The 18,267-nt window shown below is 41.6% G+C and overlaps 1 pseudogene; it reads left to right on the top strand.

Annotated features, from left to right (window-relative positions):
* Positions 1-16,922: 16,922 nt before the first annotated feature.
* On the top strand, positions 16,923-17,708 carry LOC142454363 (ran-specific GTPase-activating protein pseudogene; annotated as a pseudogene).
* Positions 17,709-18,267: the final 559 nt, after the last annotated feature.

Here is an 18,267-nt window from a genome sequence, read left to right as displayed (position 1 = left end):
CTTGGAGATTTCCATATGCCTAGGCCTGAGTTAAGGAGGTTCCAGGTTCAGGTTCACACTCCTGTCCTGGCTCTTCTTTCTTGAAAGTAGGTGGCCTCCACTCTGCTCACTTCTCTCTCCTTTTATCGCTTGTACCATAAAAGTTGTAGCAGGCTATACCCTAGAGAAATTCTTCTTATATTGGATCGGGCCTGCGATGGGATTAAGGGTGATTCATCCCATCTTTAATCATCTTCTTGATTTATCACATCAGATCACAGCATGGAGGATAACCACATAACACCATTACATAACTGCCAAGACACTGAGAATCACAGTCTAGTCAAGTGGGAAACATAGCTTATTTCAAGAGGAAACATAGCTCAACCTACGAAAGTCACGGAAGCTCTGTCACAGCAAACTCCACCCTTCGTCCAAGTCTGATTCTGCTGCACTGACCTGAGTGCAACAGACAGATGTGGATCCTGACCGAGGTCATGCATGCTTGAAAGACATCTTCCCCCAAAACCTGTCATTTGGGCAAATCACTCCTCTCTGCTCCACGGTCTTTTATTATAAGGAATTTATATTTCAGTCTGGTGGTTCAGATGGTGACTGCTGGATCACTAACGGAGAGCCTGTCAGTCAGCTTTGGAATAGCCACTGGCTCTTCACCATGACCATAAAGTTCTGAGGTCCGTGGCCTTAGGAGCTTTCTCCACCAGCTCTCCTTTCATAAATGACCCTCGTATTGATTCCCCTTTTAAATTGTGAATCAAAACATACATTAAAAACTTGGAAAAGCATAAGCGCACAGGTTATTTGATTATGGTAAAGCCAACATTCGTGTACCTGTAATCCGGGCCAGTATATAGGCTTTACCAGTGCCTGCGAAGCCCTCCTTGAGATTTCCCTCCCTTTCCCCTAAGGTCATCACTAGCTGATTTCACGGCAATGACTTCGTGACATTTTTATGCTTGTACTACGTTCCTATTCATGCGTAAAATATAATTTTATGCATTTCTATTGGCTCTACACCAACAGGGTGGAACGCTGCTGGATCATAACCTATTAAGATACTTAATCTTTATAGATAATGCAACAAAAGTGCTTTCCAAAATACTTTGCCTGCATTTGCACTCCCAGAAACAGTAAATAAATGTTCCATACCTCCATGTCCTTGCAATACTTGCTTTGTTGATATTTTTTAATGCATCTGGTATGTGGAATGCAAAAGGGGTTTTCCCAGGTTGTCTCCCCAAATATATGTCAAACCTAGGATGGTGCTTAAATCACATGTTAAATGACTGTACACTTGGAGGCCAATGAAAGCTGCTTAGAGGTTAACCTCTAAAGGTTATCAGCCATATAGAGCAATCAGACTGTATAGTTGGTCCCACCCTAGATAGGGCCCACTCCCTGCAGATAAAGGTAGTGGATTGTTTCCTTGAAGGAGAACCCAGAGACTAGGTCAAGCCTACACAAGGAGGACCAAGGTTAGGCTGTTATCTTGAATCTAGGGTCCACCCATTTTGTCACATGTGTACCCCTAGTCCCTCCCCTTCCTATTATGTGTACACCCCTAGCTCATCCCCTTCCTGTGATGCGTATGCCTATTGTACAGCCCCTTCCTGTGACGTATGTGGCTACCTGTAATCAGGGGGCTTTCACAGCCCTAAATATATATAGGCTTTGGTCAGAAATAAAGAAGCTCTCTCCTCTATTCTCCCCGACCTCCACGTGGACCACCAAGAGGGACTGAGGTGAGCATGCTACCATGAAATGTGTCTAACTGTTTATTTTATCTTCCTCCCACCTCTCCTATTCTCTCTGGCTGTACTATGATCTTTATATATATATATATTATAACTGCACAATTGTGCCTATGGACACCCCCCCCCCGCGATTGTCAGAAGCTGGTTATTCTGACAAATTTACTCAGGTTAGAGAGCAGTAATGTCCACCATCTCCCCACGGGACTCAGCCGACTGAGCAAAGATTCCTGGGTCTCCTGACTGAGCAGCTAACTGGGAGGAGGAGTGGCGGAGCTACAGAGATATAGTCCTATGGAACCAGCCCGAGGAGGACAAAAATATAGTTTTGGCTCTCAGCCCAGGCTAGAAGAGCCCCAATGGACACTCCACAGCTCTGGCTGCACAATAGTGCGGACAACACAGTCTACAAAGCTGCACGGGGAGAAATCTACCAAGTAGCTGGGAGCTGGTGTCAAAGTGAACAGAGGAGAGAGCAAGATGGCGATCAATTAGCACACACTGGAGGGACTTCACAAAGAACAGCACCCAGGAGCCACTGCGAGGGATAGCCTACACTTCTCGACCATAGGACCATCAGCATAGTGATAAGCAGACACAAATTTACTAAAATTAAAGAGCAACAATGTCTGCCAATAAGACTCCCTTCTGACATCAGCCTCCAGCACTTGGCTGGCTGAGTGCAGTTATGCAGGACCAGGCCGGGGGGATAAAGTATAAATAGCTGGGGCTCTCTGCCCAGGCCGAGAGCTCCAGTTGATACCCCACGGCCCAAACTCCCCAATAGCAGCATGGACTGTCCACCGCCTTACAGTGCTGCACCGGGATAAATCACCTGGGGAGCCTGGAGCGGGCATGAACACTAAACGCACACGCAGGGAACACCAGCCCCACTTGGCAAAACTAATTCCCCTTTCCTGAGGGACAGCTCCCCCAATCTTAACACACCCAAAGAACTCCATAAAGTTTAAGAAACATGCCAATCTAAGGCTTTTTGTTGTTGTTGTTAAACTTTGCTGGGTACTACTCAACCCACACTTGGCTCATTAACCACGTATTAGCATAACAGTACAAAGAGAAACTGCAAAAGCAGCCTCCCCAATGAGTGGGCTTCATTCCTCCCTCCTAGCATATGTAGGTAGGTGGCAGGTATAGGCTCCATCCCTCCACCCCAACTTAGTCACCCCCATCATCCAAACCCGTGGGCATGAATATTAAATAGACCAACACTTCCACTCAAGCCCAGGGAGCTCCAGTGCAAATCAGAAAAGCGAACCTGGTTTCCCTGAAGTACAGCTCATTTGAAGGGTTCTTTCCTTTCTCCCTTTCTTTCACTCTCTCTCTCTCCCCTTAAACCTCTCTGCTTCATTAACAAAGTATTAGCATAACAAAACAAGTAGAAACTGATGCTCAGGCAGGGAGTTTAGGTTTGGGACAGAGACTGGAAGCCTAGGGAGCCACAGGCTGCTTGAGTTCACAGGGCACATGCCTGGCTCTCCACTAAGCTCTCCACAACCCCAGGCCCTGGTAAGTACCCCAAACCTCTTACACAAGCCACCTTCCATCTGAGTAGGTTACTGTTTTATTCCACCATCCTAGGCCACCTAGGTTTGTGGTAGGTATAAACCCCATTCCCTCACCCCCACCATCTGAAAGAGCAAATCCAATCTTCTCTGACCTGATTCATCAGAGGTCTATCCTCTCAAGATACTTAACTTAAATCATAAGAATACAGGCCTTGCAGGCATAACAAACACCAAAATCATTGCCCTCGCCTTACTCTCAACCTACTCTGACACCCTACAAGATCACAAGGTCATAAAACTTTCTCCTACAGACACTGTCCTCAGCTGCATAAAGATCGCTGTTCTATACAGTTGTGAGTCTCTGTCTCCTACCCCACCCCCAGGGCAAGGTGTGATACTCAGCTGTTTTTTTACTGGCATTGTTGTTCTGTTTTCTATCACTCCTATACCCTCTGCCTCTTTAAAACAAAGTTGAACGTTATTAGCATTATCATTATTAATTATTCATTCATCATTTTATTGGGAGCTCTTGCAGATGTTATAACATTCCATAATTCAAATAATTCAAGAATAATTGTACCATTGCTACTACAATCAGTTGCATAACACTTTCTTTCTTCTTGAACTCTTTGTTATCAGCTCCCTGTTATCCCCTCCTTCCCCCAATCTTGCCCCCAGGAACCCTTGTTGTTATTGTTATATATTATTTTTAACAACATTCTAATATATAAATAGTTTCACCTACAATTCTGTTATTTGCTCCCCTTGAGTGGAGTTCTACTGTCATCATTACTATCAGCTCTCCCTTACCCCACCCCCACCCCATCTTCCCATATCCTCAGGGAAGCATTGCTCCTATTGCTGTTTCTGTAGGGTCATTCATCCTGGCATTCCTGCATCAATCTTGCTTATACACCTGAATGTACGTAGGTCTAACAGTATGAGCACTATTCTTATATTTGATCCTCAATCAGGACCTCCCCATTTGTAACTGTACTAGGGGGTACCCCCCAAAATGAAATTGCACTGGGCAAAGTGGAACTTTCATTTTCCATTTTAGGTGAGCATCAAGCAACTCACTCTGAGTTACTGCACCCAGTGAAGTCTCCTGGGAAGGTTTCCTTGGGTCACAGTGAATTGATTCATAAAAGGAGTTTTGCTCAAACCTTATTTTTTATGATGGCCTATTTAAGAGAACTGTGTGGAGCTGTGAGATTTGTTTCCTGCTAAGGAAAAATGCCACAGAAGCTGTCGTGATGTTGATCATCGCTTACAAGGACAGAACTATGGAAAACCCTTAAGTGTACAATTGTTTTTCTCATTTCACAAAAGATGAAAGTCAATTGATGACAAACCTCATTCTGGATGTCCATCAACTTCCTGAATAGATGAAACTGTCAATGAGTAGTACATTTGGAGTTTGTTCCACCAGGTCAGACTGTTAATCAAGCTCTCTATTTAGAAGTTCTGTAACAGTGTGCAAGAAAAGAGGCCTGATTTGGGGCAGACGGGACTGGTTTTGCAACCACGACAATGCACCTGTTCACACAGCCATCTCAGTGCACCAGTTTTTAGCAAAAAAGAAAAACAATAACATGCCTCTCTTGGCCCATGCACCTTACTCCCCTGGCCCTGCTCCATAAAACTGCTTTTTGTTTCTAAAACGAAGAGGGACATGAAAGGACAGCAATTTGCTGACATGCAAGAGATGAAGAAAAAAAGCCATCCAAACAGATGAGTTTGAAAAATGCTTCCAAGAATGGAATCACAGATTTCACAAGTGTATTAAGTGTAATGGAGAGTACTTTGAAGGTGACATGGTTGTTTTGTTAAAATTTTAAATAGATAGCTTTGAAAAGAGAACTCCAGTTTTTTGGGGGGTACCCCTTCATACTTAAGGCCAGAAGGAAATACATACATTACTTTCCATCAACCCAGAAATTAACACTCACAGCAGAAGCTCCTGGGTAAAGCTTAGAGTCCAAACAAACATATATTAACAGCTGTCCTGTATCTTACACTAGTATTATTTTTTTAATTTTCATCTCTTTCTCTTTCCTTTAATTTTACTTTCTTTAATCTAAATATCTAAAGTTTCATCTCATAGCACTATTAACCTATCTTTTAGTTTCTCTTTTATTCTCATCAAAACTTTTCTTTCCTTCTATCCTCTTAAAACCAATAGCTAAAAAAAACAATAGCTGGCACTTTTCTTATTTTTTAAAAATTGGGTTTTTTTCTATTAAGTATTAGTATCCATTCTTCCATCTGCTACAGGGAGCATTTTGGATCTAATTTCCCTTCTTTTAACCCACCAAATAACACTACCCGGTCCCACCTTTCCCCGCCTCCCCCTATTGTTCCTTCCTCTCTCCCTCCTCTATCATTTCCCCTCCCATTTTCTGATCGCTCCCCTAACACCTAATCTAACACTTCCTCCCCCCACCAAGACACTTCATTCAAACTGTCTATCACCCCTCTACTGCACCACCTGTGGTAGTTATATAATCTGGTATCAATTTGGGACTTGGGAGGGTTAAAATTGGAGGGGTGGAGTCTAGTCTGTCAATTGGATCATAGCCAGGGAGGCCTCTGTGTGGGCATGGCCTTCTCCTGAGAATTCTGGGAAATCCTGTATTCCTTCTTGGAGACTGGAGACACTATCTCTCTCTCTGATCACTCCCTGCGAGACATCCCTTGGGAGCCACATGGGCCTACCCTGATGCTACCAGAACCCTGAACCTGAAGCAGCCACGTGAAGACCCCTGCCAGTGCTGAGATGCTTAAAACACCACAGGACCCAGAATTACAACCCACTGGCCTGTGATCTTCCTGCATTTGGCATCATCACATGCATTTCATAAGTCAGAAGAGGACTTTATAGATTGGTATCGGACATATGGACTAATATAGAACTTATGGACTTGATCTGGACTGGGTTGAGATGTTTCCTCACTATTTAACTGCTCTTATATATAAACCTCTTTTTATACACATAGTAGTCTCCCTGGATTTGTTTCTCTAGTCTACCCAGACTAACACACCACCTAACAGAGTTAACCATTCCCACACAGCACCACATACCTAACACCCCTAATAATGATGACTCCAAGATGTCAAGGAAACCACACAATATATTGGTGCACACATACAAACAAGAGAAACAAACAAATAACTGAATATCAGCTAGAGATAATGTAATGCCTGAAATTGAACAGGATGTGATTTGCCAGAAAAAGGAATTTAAAAGAATGATGATTGCACTCATGCAACAGTTGAAAGATTGAGAGAAAAAGTGATAAATAGAAAATCTAGTAACCTCACTGGAAAAAACTCCAGAAACACAAAAATAAAACACTACTGAAGCAGAATTAAACAATACTACAAAGAAACAGCACAATGCTATAAAAGAACAGAGAGACAGAAATGAAGAGATGGAAACCTGAATTAGTGAACTAGAAGACTAATCTATAGATTCCAAGCTAAAAAAAGACAAATAACAAAACAATGCAAAAGAGACTGAGAAAAATTTGAGAACAACGTGGGCCACAATTAAGAGGAACAAACTGAATCTTATAGGGATTCCAAAAGAGGAAGCAGCAAAAAAAAATCCACACAGAGAATAATACAGGAGCTACTGCAAGGAAACTTTCCTCGATATCTAGTGGAAGAAAAGACAGCTATTCAGGAAGCTGAAAGAACCCCAGCCAGGAGAGAATCCAAAAGAAAACCCCTTGGCATATTATAGTGAAGATGTCTAACATCAACAACAAGGAAAATATTCTAAGAGCAACTAGAGAAAAAAATCATAACATGCAAAGGGTCAACAATTAGAATAGCCTCAGATCCCTTAGCAGAATCCAGGCAAGCAAGACAACAATGGAGTGATGTATACAGAGTACTGGAGGGGGAAAAAAACTGTCAACCTAGAAGTTTGTACTCAGCCAAATTATCACTCCCTTATAATGGAGAAGTAGAAGTATTCCAATACAAGTAGAACTAAACGAATTTACAAAACAAGACCACCAAACAAAAAAATACTCAATGAAGTAATATGATCAAAAACAATCAGCAATAACACACAAATATGAAACCCGCATACATGACAAATTTCTCACCAAAACCAACACAAACAGAGCAGCACATAAAGCAAGGAAAGAACACAGCAAAAACAGTGAAACTCAACATAATAGACATGCAAACATACAATACACACATACATAGAGAAAAATGACAGTTACAATTAATTACATATAAATAATTTCACTAAATGTTAACAGGCTAGATGCACCAGTAAAGAGAGAGAGTATAGCAGAATAGATAAGAAAACAAAATTCATATTTGTGCTGCATGCAATAAACACACCTCATAAACAAAATATGATAGACTGAAAATCAGAGGCTGGACAAAAGCATACCAAGAAAATAGCAAGTAAAAGAAAGCAGGGGTAGCAATATTAATCTCTGAGAAGATAGACTTCCGCAAATAACATAATAGATAAAAATGGACACCACATAATGATAAAGGGAACAATAGCTCAGTAAGCCATAACTATAATAAACATATGCACACAGTGAAACCCCCTTCAATTATATTAGTCAAATCCTCACATAATTGAAAAGGGATATAGACACATCGACAATAATAGGAGACTCTAATACACCACTCTCAAGGAGAGACAGAATATCAAGAAAAAACTCAACAAAGACCCCAAAAAAGCTCAATAAAACAATCAACAAAGATGACCTCAGAGACAAAAGGATACATCCAACAAGGACACAGTGTACATTCTTCCCCAACACACATGGGACATTCACAAGAATAGACCACATAGTAGCCCATAAATCATACAACAAATTCAAAAGAGTGGCTACCCTGGACCTGTGGAAGTGATAGTCAATGGACCTAGGGTGGAACCTCCAGCTTGTTGGGTGTCCAGTGGAAAGAAACTTAGAATCACCATATGTTTAGCACCTTGATAGCCCCCTCGCAGTGACATGACGGGTTTTTATCTGTTGCACATTGATCTGAACTTGGAAGAATTGATCCAGGAAGTGTCCCTCTAGCACCAATCCAATTCTTAGGGTTAACAGAGCTCAATCGAATGGGAGATCAAACTGTGGAGCAACAACTCGTGACTGCAAAGTAAGTCGTGAGTTGTGCATAACCCAGGGACAGAGGGATTCTGAGCCCCCACTTACCTCTAGCCCAAATCCAAGAACTAGTTCTGATAACCTGGACCTGCTCGAGACTCACCTCCATGAAATGATCACTGAATGGTGCCTAGCTATCAATCAGAAAAGTGTCTGGAGTCTTAAATGCTTGTATTCAAACAAGCAGTCATCTAAGTGAGGAGTCAACTAAGTCCCCATGGAAGAAGTACACCAGCTTGTGTGATCTAAAGATGACAATAACAAAATTCAAATATGACAAAAGGAAAAATATCAGACTTAAATTGTGAACACTCAATTTGTAAAAGGCTATGGCGGACAGTGAGTACCCCAAACCCCTCTTCCGATTGTCTAGTCAGATTAAGCCTCTGGCAGATCGATCCCCTCTAGAGACAGGCAGAGGTATTAAATAGCTTTACTATCAGATAGAGATCACCGTAATCATTATTATAGTGGATCAAACTTTATACTTGGCCAATTGACCTCCCTCTTGATCCAACCTGATATTGTCTTAGGTGTGTTTCTTTATTGTTCCATAACAAAATTTCCTTCCCTCACCTTTTAGATACTGATAGTGGTCTTTTCTTTCTTACTCATTATTTGTATTTTTATCTTTATAGTATTATTTTTCCTTACCACTTTTGTTTCTGGTTTTCACTCTTTCTGTTGGGTTTTCCAGCTTGTGAAACACAGAAGGTATAAATGCATAGAGATAATAACTTATGTAAGGGTTTATAGGATAGGAAGGGGTGGTGTGCAAACAATGTATGGAGGAGGTGAGAGGAGCACTAGAACTGATTATGACTACACAATTCATTTTAAATGCGATATAACCATGAAAAATAGAAAATGTTCTAAAATTAATTGGGGTAATGATTGTACAAATCTTGATATGATTAAACTAGTGAATTGTATGATATGTGGATTATATGCCAATAAACTGTTTAAAAAAAGAAAAGAAAGAAATGGATAAGATCATATCCAACTTCTTCTATTTTAAATTTGAGTATAGCCTGGAGATGTTAGCAGTTTGCCAAAGATTAAAGGGCAGATTAGTTCTAGAATGCAGAATGGAGCCAAAGCACCTCCACGCCGAACGTGTTGTTCTATTTTTGTGTGTGATAGAATGTACTAGATTGTTGAAAGTAATGCCATGAACTAATTGGCATTAAGTGACATAAAGCAATTAACCAATAGTGTAAAGAGGCACAACAAGAATTGGGGTAGAAATCAGGAGACATGAATTTTATTCATAGCTCCGCCTTAGGCTGGCAGTATGACTTCATGAACCTCGGTGTCTTCTTCTAAGGATATGATAGAGCTGTTGAATTATTTGAGCTCTGAGGTCCGTCTGGGGACTAAAAGCAGTGAATGCATCTGAGCCTTCTCTTCAACACATAGAAAGCCAAAATTGAGATGTTGCCTTTGAGTCAACTCTGATTCAGAGCACAGCCATGTATGACAGAGTAGAACTGTGCTCAATAGGGTTTTCTTGGCTGTAATCTTTATGGAACCAGTTCACTCTGCCTTTCTTCCACAGTATGGGTTGGGTTCAGATCACTAACCTTTCAGCTGACAGTCAAGCACAATCAGTTTGTGCCTTCCATGGGTCTTTAACATAAGGAAAGTAGAGCGAAAGTACATATAAACCTGCACCTTGAAAGTATTTGAAATTTTATTAGCTCAATTAATCTCCTAGCAACCTATAATTACTTGAAGGAAATAAGGTAGAAGCAATTCTACCTTTCAGTGAGACTTAGATTAAGTAAACCTCCAGCTCTGAGAGCCTCTGATAAAGGGAAACAAAAATCAGAATTAGAGATTTTAAAAGTCCAGTTGACCACAACTTTATCTGAGGTCAACATTGTGATAACACTCTTACATTAACAGAAATCAATAAAGTAGAGAAAGAATACAAGGCTATATATCAGGGGGACTGTGTTTTTGTGAGCAACTAAGTGAACTCGATCCCAGATTTTTCTTAAGTAGAATGGTTGAACCAGAATGTCTCTAATTTTCTTTCTATCTCCATATCAACCCAGTCCTGTCGAACTCTGTGCTGATGAAGATGTTCTATATACGCACTGTCTGATACAGTAGCCAGTAGCCATGTGTAACTATTGAGCACTTAACACATGCTAGCATAAGTGTAATTAAATTGTCACATGCAGTTAGTTGCTACCATATTGGGTGGTACAACTCTGTAGAGAACAAAATAAGAGAAATCTAGCCTCTTTTGTTTTGGGTAGGTGGGCATATCTAAGATTCTTTGTATTCAATCCCAGAACTTAAAATTTAGGAAGTCTTCTGATAAAATTGAACACATCTGGAACAGAATGAACAAAATTATGAAGGGTTTGGAAATCAAATATTGAAAGAAATAAAAAGAGCATTTGTATATACAAAACATATATATGTATACATATATATAAGTGAGGTTGCCTTCTAAAAGATTACAGTTAACTACAAGGTATAGGGGAAAAAAGTAACTGTATGGAAGTTACTTAAAAAACAATTTTAGTTCTTCAATAAACAGAGACATATGCTATTAGAACGTACTTTTGTTAGGTCTCTCTCTCCGGCCTAAATCTCATCCTCGGTCCTTGGCTCCGCGCAAGAAAGATTTCATGCCGAAGCCGGGCTCGTGATCCAAGTGAATTTAATGAAAGTTCAAAGAAGCATCAGGTTTTATGCGGCACCCATAGGATTCCTTTGACCATGCGGCCTGGCAGAGACAGCTCCGGGACACGCAAGGATCTCTCTCCTCCCACGAAGACGACCAGACCGCCCAAGCAAGACAAGACCAAGAGACCAAGAGCCCCTCTCCCTTCCGGTCCCTGCCTTTTAAGGGTTCCCGGGGGAGGTGTGGTGAACGACCCCAGGTCAATTCCATTGGCTGAATTGCAATCACCCGGCCCAGGTGGGCTGCTCCAGGTGTAACGCCCATCCAAGCCCACCGGCGGGAAAATCCAGCTTTTGTCTTTTGCTGGCTCTCCTGGGCATGCGTAATGGACTTCCCAATTCCCTAGGCTAAGCTACCTAACACTTTCTCCTAAGGGGGTGAATTCTGGTCGTTGATTATGTGTAAGACAATGGTTTGATGGCTACTTTCCAGGGATGTTATACAGATATTTTATACTCTGTTGCACACAACAGGAGTAATACTGTCAGACAGAATAAATTACCACTGGATTAAATTACGAAAGTCTTATAAAGTATTAACAATGTCCACTAAAAAATTAAAGGATTATGGATTTTAGAAGAAATGCTAACAAGAAAGGTAGGTCAACAGAGTTGCCTCACATAGAGAACAATATGATCAAAAGGCATGGGATTGAAAGGAGGCTATGGCGTGCTCATGAATGGCACCTGGTTCAACGCTTCTAAAATAAGTATGTGAATTTGGGGGATGATAAAATGTGGCACATGATTTATTCATAGAGTGCGGGGATTTAAACCAGCTATCCTGCATCAAGCTGGGTTCGAACTGAGTCGTGCGGATGATAGGAAACGAAAGAGCTATGTACAAAGCATGGGATCCGGAGGACTCCAATCTGATGGACTGAAGTCTTGAGTATATTTGAAGCTTGGTATATATTCTCTTCTTACACAAGGGAATTGGTTACAAAACAAACATCAAAGAACTTAAACATTCCTAAACTCTTATCTATGCAAATGTTACTTAACTAGTCACAGTTTCTTAACTTTAGAATAATAAAAGCACTAGGTTCAAGGACAATCACACGGATATGCAAGATTCAAGAGAGTCTCAAAGAGATCGTAAATAGCTGAGTTATCCCTCAATGCTTTTAGCAGCAAAGTCACAAACAACAGTCATTTTGCAACGCTTTTGTCTGCAGAGACACAGAGGCACAGGGGACTAAATAGTCACCCATTAGTAAACACCTTGATCAGCTGGATGCTTCCTACAATGGAGTATGTCAAATATTCCCTATGATTTTCTTGGTAGATGAACCCCCCACTAGGAAGTCTGCCATTCTGCTTTAACCCACTATCTATTAAGTAGATTCTGATTCAGGGATGTTCTAGCTTGGAAAGTATGAGTCCTTTTCAACTGTGGTAGGTGTCTTGTGTGAGTAGTTGTTGTTTATTTGCCACAGACAACATAGTCCCTAGGTTGAATGAGAGCTTCCGATGCACTATTTCATTAGCATGACCAAAGACTTCTTGGGCACAGATTTTGTAGAAGAGAAAACATTTTGAAATGCTTTGAAAAATGAATTGTCTGTCCTGCTTTAACCCAATTCCCTAAACGTGATGTGACTGCTGCCACAACTCTAAACTGTGTTTCATCCCCTCTTACAGACATAAGCCGGAAGTATGACCATTACAGATGTGCCAGCAATGGAGGAACCTGTCACTATTCCCTTTGCCCACTCTTCAGCGAAATTAAAGGCACTTGCTACAATGGGAAAGCCAAGTGCTGCATGAGTTACCTGAAATAGGAGTGACTGGGAGAATGAACACAGACATCAGCGAAGCATTTGCAATTCTTCTTTTGATAAAACAAATACCTTCTTCAGACCCAACGGAATTGTGTATCTCATTTTAGAAGAGATTAAGAAAGTATACCAGAGATGACAGTGACTATAAGGTGAGATGGGCCAGATTAATAAAATCTGCCTGGCCCACAGGTGTGGAAATGACAATTGGGGCTGGAGTAGTATCACTTACACTTTATTTTAGCACCAAATCAACATGTACATCATAGCATAGTGTCTTCCACATTTCTAACAGAGGATTCATAAAATAGTAGACCTGAAGTATTCAAAATCATTGTATTTTCTCCTTTTTAAAATTGGGGTAGTAAATTAATCAATGAACTTTAGCATTCGCGAGTGTTGCTGTTGTTTCTATGTGCCATAGAGTCAGTTCTGACCCATAGAGAGCCTATGTACAATAGAGCGAAACACTGCCTGTACCTCCAGCATCCTCACAATTGTTCCTGTCCTTGAGCCCATTGTCGCAGCCGCGGTGTCATTTCACCTTTTCTAGAGCCTTCCTGGTTTTCGCTGATCCTCTACTTTATCAAGCGTTATGACCTTCTCCGAGGACTGGTGTCTCCTGACAACATGTACAAAGTGTGTAAGATGAAGGCTCATCATCCTTGCCTCTAAGGAACACTGGTCATTCTCTTTCCGGGACAGATTTGTTTGTCCTTTTGGCAGTCCGTGGTCCTTTCAATATTCTTCTTCAGCACCACACTTAAAATTCATCGTTTCCTTATTCGATGTCCAACTTTCACATGCATCTGCGGCCATTGGAAATAGCATGGCTTGGGTGGTTGCTTTGGGTAATATTAATATTTTCACAATGTTAAACATTCCTATCCATGAGCATGGGATATCCTTCCATTTGCAGAGCTCTCCTTTTGTTCCTTATAGTCACTCACTCATTACCACTGAACTGATTCGAGCTCATAGCAACCTTGGAGGACATTATGGAACACCCCTATTCTGTGTTCATTTCCTATGTGCATTATATGTGTCTATGTGTTGTTTGTGAAAACTTGGTATATTGCATTTGGTATTGATTGTAGTGCACGTAGGTCTTTCCCTTCCTCCTAAGACCTAAGAAGTAATCCAGGACCACTGTGTTTTGAGAAGAATTCTCAAGCAATTCTCAACTTCCACTTCCAAGATACTGGGCAATGTTTCTGTTCACTCAGCATTTATATGGATGTAAAGTTAAAGATCAATTTCCAGAGAAACTTTCCAAATTGGCTCAACCAAAATTTCGATGACAAATAAGGTCATCAAGTTGCAACCTGATTGACAGTCTAAACTCCACCCCTTCAGTTTTATGTTTTCAAGTTGACATGAAATTATGCTACTACCACAGACCATACCTTGTCAACTTGACACTTTTACATAATTCTTTAGCCATACATAACTTTTAAAACAAAGACAATAGTAAAATCATATTTGTGTCTAATAGGATAAAACTAAAATGTATATATTTCAAACTGTGCCAGCCTCATTTATACATAATATTCTATGAGCAAAAAAAACAAAACTATTCTATGCCTGAAAATGGCAGTTATGTGAACACCTAAGCCATAATCCTATGATTATATTATTAGCATATTCCCCCACCCATGAATGTTTGTAAGCCAGCCACTTCATGCCTTTAAACCCCTCATTTTGACTATCCAATTTCTACATTGCTCATTTATATCAACCCAGTGCTCTGAGGAGACCAGCATGTTCATTGATGTGAAGAATCTTCATTCTAGTTGGAACATTGTGAGCCCACATCCATAAGCAAATCAAATCACAACAGACTGCCCATAAAGTCAACAGCAATATGCACCAGTTCACAGGCTCAAAAATCTTACCTTTATCTGGTCAGGTTCTGGTCAACTCAATGTGGGTCACCTGGCTTTGCCTCACCAGGATGTCCGTTGGCTGCCTCACCTTCCCCATGGATCCCATCACAAATTCCCAACAACCCTAGCCCCTTGGGCTAGGTCATGCTATAGGCTCAAGTTCCACACAACTCTTTAAACTTCCGACCAGCCAGTCCACTCTTATCTTCTCCAGTCCCTGGGAACCAGGTGCACGGGTGTCAGTGGCTAGGCCCAACCTTCTCTTTTTGCTGCATTTCTCCAACTTCCACTCAGTCATAGAGAGAAGAGTCCCTACATGGCTAGTTCAAAATTGAACTAGTTCAAAATTCAAGAAGCCAAAGGGCTCCTTTGTTTTTTACTTCCGTCTGTCAACACTTCTCTTCAAATGCAAGTTTACTGAGCACTCAAGGCCCTGGCTTACCTTTTCAGAATCTTCTTTGCAGTTACGTCCTCTACCCATTTAAAGATCCAATTCAATGCCTGAAGGCAGTAACTTACAGACTCTCTATTTTCATTCTTCCTAATAATAATTTCTATTGATCATTATGTCTAAAACAATAGACAGGAAAAATATCAGTATAAACCTAGGACAGCCAGATCCTAAACTCAATTCTTAAAATAGTCTATTTCTTATCTAAACTATCCCGTTCATATGGCCTTGGGCCTCTGGCTGCATCAAGCCAGGGGCAGGCCTTCTGTCAGCCATTTGACGAGGCAGCGTGGCCTCTGCTTTACAGAGGTTCAAGGGGCGATTTCAGCTCCTAAGCTCAAAATTTATATTTATCACATTTATTTTCACCATTTCAGACAGGATTAATCAAAAACAACTTCTGGGAATCAAAACGTTCTCTTCCCATGTTCTTTCCAGAAAATAGCCCAGTAAACTGCATGGCCATATCTGACCTCCGACTAGCCAAAGAAGAAAGACTGCCATGACGCAGTGGTCAGACAAGCATCCACTCTCTGATCTTCATGTTTGTTTCTCTAGCACCCCACTCCCAAGTAACCATAATACGTTAGGCCGTTTTGACTAAAGAAACAAATTCAGAGGTACTCATATATGTATAAGAGAGAGCTTTATATCAAGCAATAATTATGCATGACTAAAACATCCCAGCCCAGTCCACCTCAAGTCCATAATCTGATACTAGTCCATAAATCCCTCTTCAGACTTACACAGTCACATGCAGTAATGTAGAATGAAGGAACGACACCGGCAGTGGATGGGAAGTCCCATGGATCCAATGGCAGTGGCTCCAGCAGCTCCTAATGTGACTCATCCACAGGAAGGGGAAGGCAGAGAGAAAGAGAGTGGCCTGCCTCCAGAGAGCCATTCATCTCAGTGGCACCTCCAAATAAGGTCATCAAGCTGCAACCTGATTGACAGGCTAAACTCCACCCTTTCACTTTTATATCTTCAAGTTGACGTGAAATTATGTAATTACCATAGAAGGATTAACAGGCTACCTAGCCTTTCCCACTTAAAGACTATATTCTTCTACTCATTTATATTATTTCCCACCAATAAAATGATTTTTTAAACACATAAAAATATATTATTTCTTCCTAATTAATTCTTTCTTCCTTGGTACCTATCTATCACTTCTCTCAAGACTACTACCCAGTTCAACAGCTACTACTTTAGTAAGGTTGGAAAACAAAAGAAATTGCCTAAACTGTCTTGAAGGAAATATGACGCTGAAGTTCAGGTGAATACTTAAGAGTTGTGCACAATCTACTTCTTTCCTGAACAGTTTCAAGGTACAACGTCATGTTTCAAATAGCATCCATTCAGAGGGAAAAGGAAATAGTATTTATCAAAGTAAATTCAGTCCATAGTTCCATGTCCATCCTTTTGTTACCATGGCAGACATCAATGAATTATGGACTCACATGCTTCCTATTTTTATTAGAAAAAGTGTCTACAGAAGATACATTGGCACCGCATGCATGAATAGGAGTCTTTTCCATCTCTTAATTATGTGTGCATTTCAGAATATTATGATAGATGGAAAGTTCATTTATAAACATTGAGTGGGCGCAGGTTTTGAATCGCGCCGCGTTTCCCGCCGCCGGGGTCAGGGGTCAGGGTTCGGGTCGTGGGGCGGAGTGAAAAGCAGGCGGGCGGGAGGCGCCGGCGCCAGACGCGGAGGGAAGGAGCGACGGCCAGCTGCTGAGAGGCCACGGAGCCAGCGACGACCGCACCAGTTGGGCCCACGTCGCCACCGCCGCACCCCCATGGCGGCCACCAAGGATTTGCACGAGGATCGGGACACCAAAGAAAATATAGATGAGTCTAACCACGACCCCCAGTTCGAGCCAATTGTTTCCCTACCCGAACAAGAAATTAAGACGCTGGAGGAAGATGAAGAAGAGCTTTTTAAAATGCGAGCAAAGCTGTACCGTTTCGCCTCGGAGAACGACCTCCCAGAGTGGAAGGAGCGGGGAACGGGCGACGTGAAGCTCCTGAAGCACAAGGAGAAGGGGAGCATCCGCCTGCTCATGCGCAGGGACAAGACCCTGAAGATATGTGCCAACCACTACATCACACCGCTGATGGAGCTGAAGCCGAATGCAGGCAGTGACCGAGCCTGGGTCTGGAACACCCATGCCGACTTTGCCGATGAGTGCCCCAAGCCAGAGCTGCTCGCCATCCGGTTTCTCAATGCTGAAAATGCACAGAAATTCAAAACAAAGTTTGAAGAGTGCAGGAAAGAGATTGAAGAGAGAGAAAAGAAAGCAGGGGCCGCGAAGACGGACACAGAGAAGGTGGCTGAGAAGCTCGAAGCTCTCTCCGTGCAGGTGGACAGTGAAGAGGCTTCTGGGACCAAGGCGCCTGAAGGCGAGCCGGCCAAGGAGAAGGTGGAAGAGAAGCAATAAATGGGCTTATATTATCAAAAAAATAAATAAATAAATAAACATTGAGTTTCTTCATGAGAATAAAGTACCTCTACCTTGGCCAGGTGTTACTTGCAAGCCAACATTAAGTGAAGCTGGGCACTGTAATACCCACTCCTAAAAATATCTGAAATACATCACTACTAAGCCATTCCATACAATTTGGCAGAACAGGCGTTGTGTTGTCCAGTTGGATGTGGCTCCTTGCTACTCTGTGTGCAATGGAATTAAACAGTTCCCAGTCCTGCACCCACCTCACAATTGTTGATAAGCCTGAGGCAAATTTTGCAGTCACTGTGTCCATGCGCCTTTTCTATCTCCTCTTTTTCACTTTCTGAACCTGTACTTTACCAAGTATGGTGTCCTGCTCCAAGGACTGGTCTCCCCTGATACCAGTTCTAAAGGGCATGAGACAAAGTCTCCCCATCTTTACTTCTAACTGTTCTTCACCCAAGATAGATTTGCTAGTTCTCCTGACAGCACCGGATATTGCAGAAATAATTTCTTTTAGGAAAATTAACACTATTCCCAAATGTCCCACTTTTCCAAAC

This window comes from Tenrec ecaudatus, chromosome 8 (genome assembly GCF_050624435.1).
Source record: "Tenrec ecaudatus isolate mTenEca1 chromosome 8, mTenEca1.hap1, whole genome shotgun sequence".
Classification (NCBI taxonomy): Eukaryota; Metazoa; Chordata; class Mammalia; order Afrosoricida; family Tenrecidae; genus Tenrec; species Tenrec ecaudatus.
This window is presented reverse-complemented; position numbering and strand designations above follow the sequence as displayed.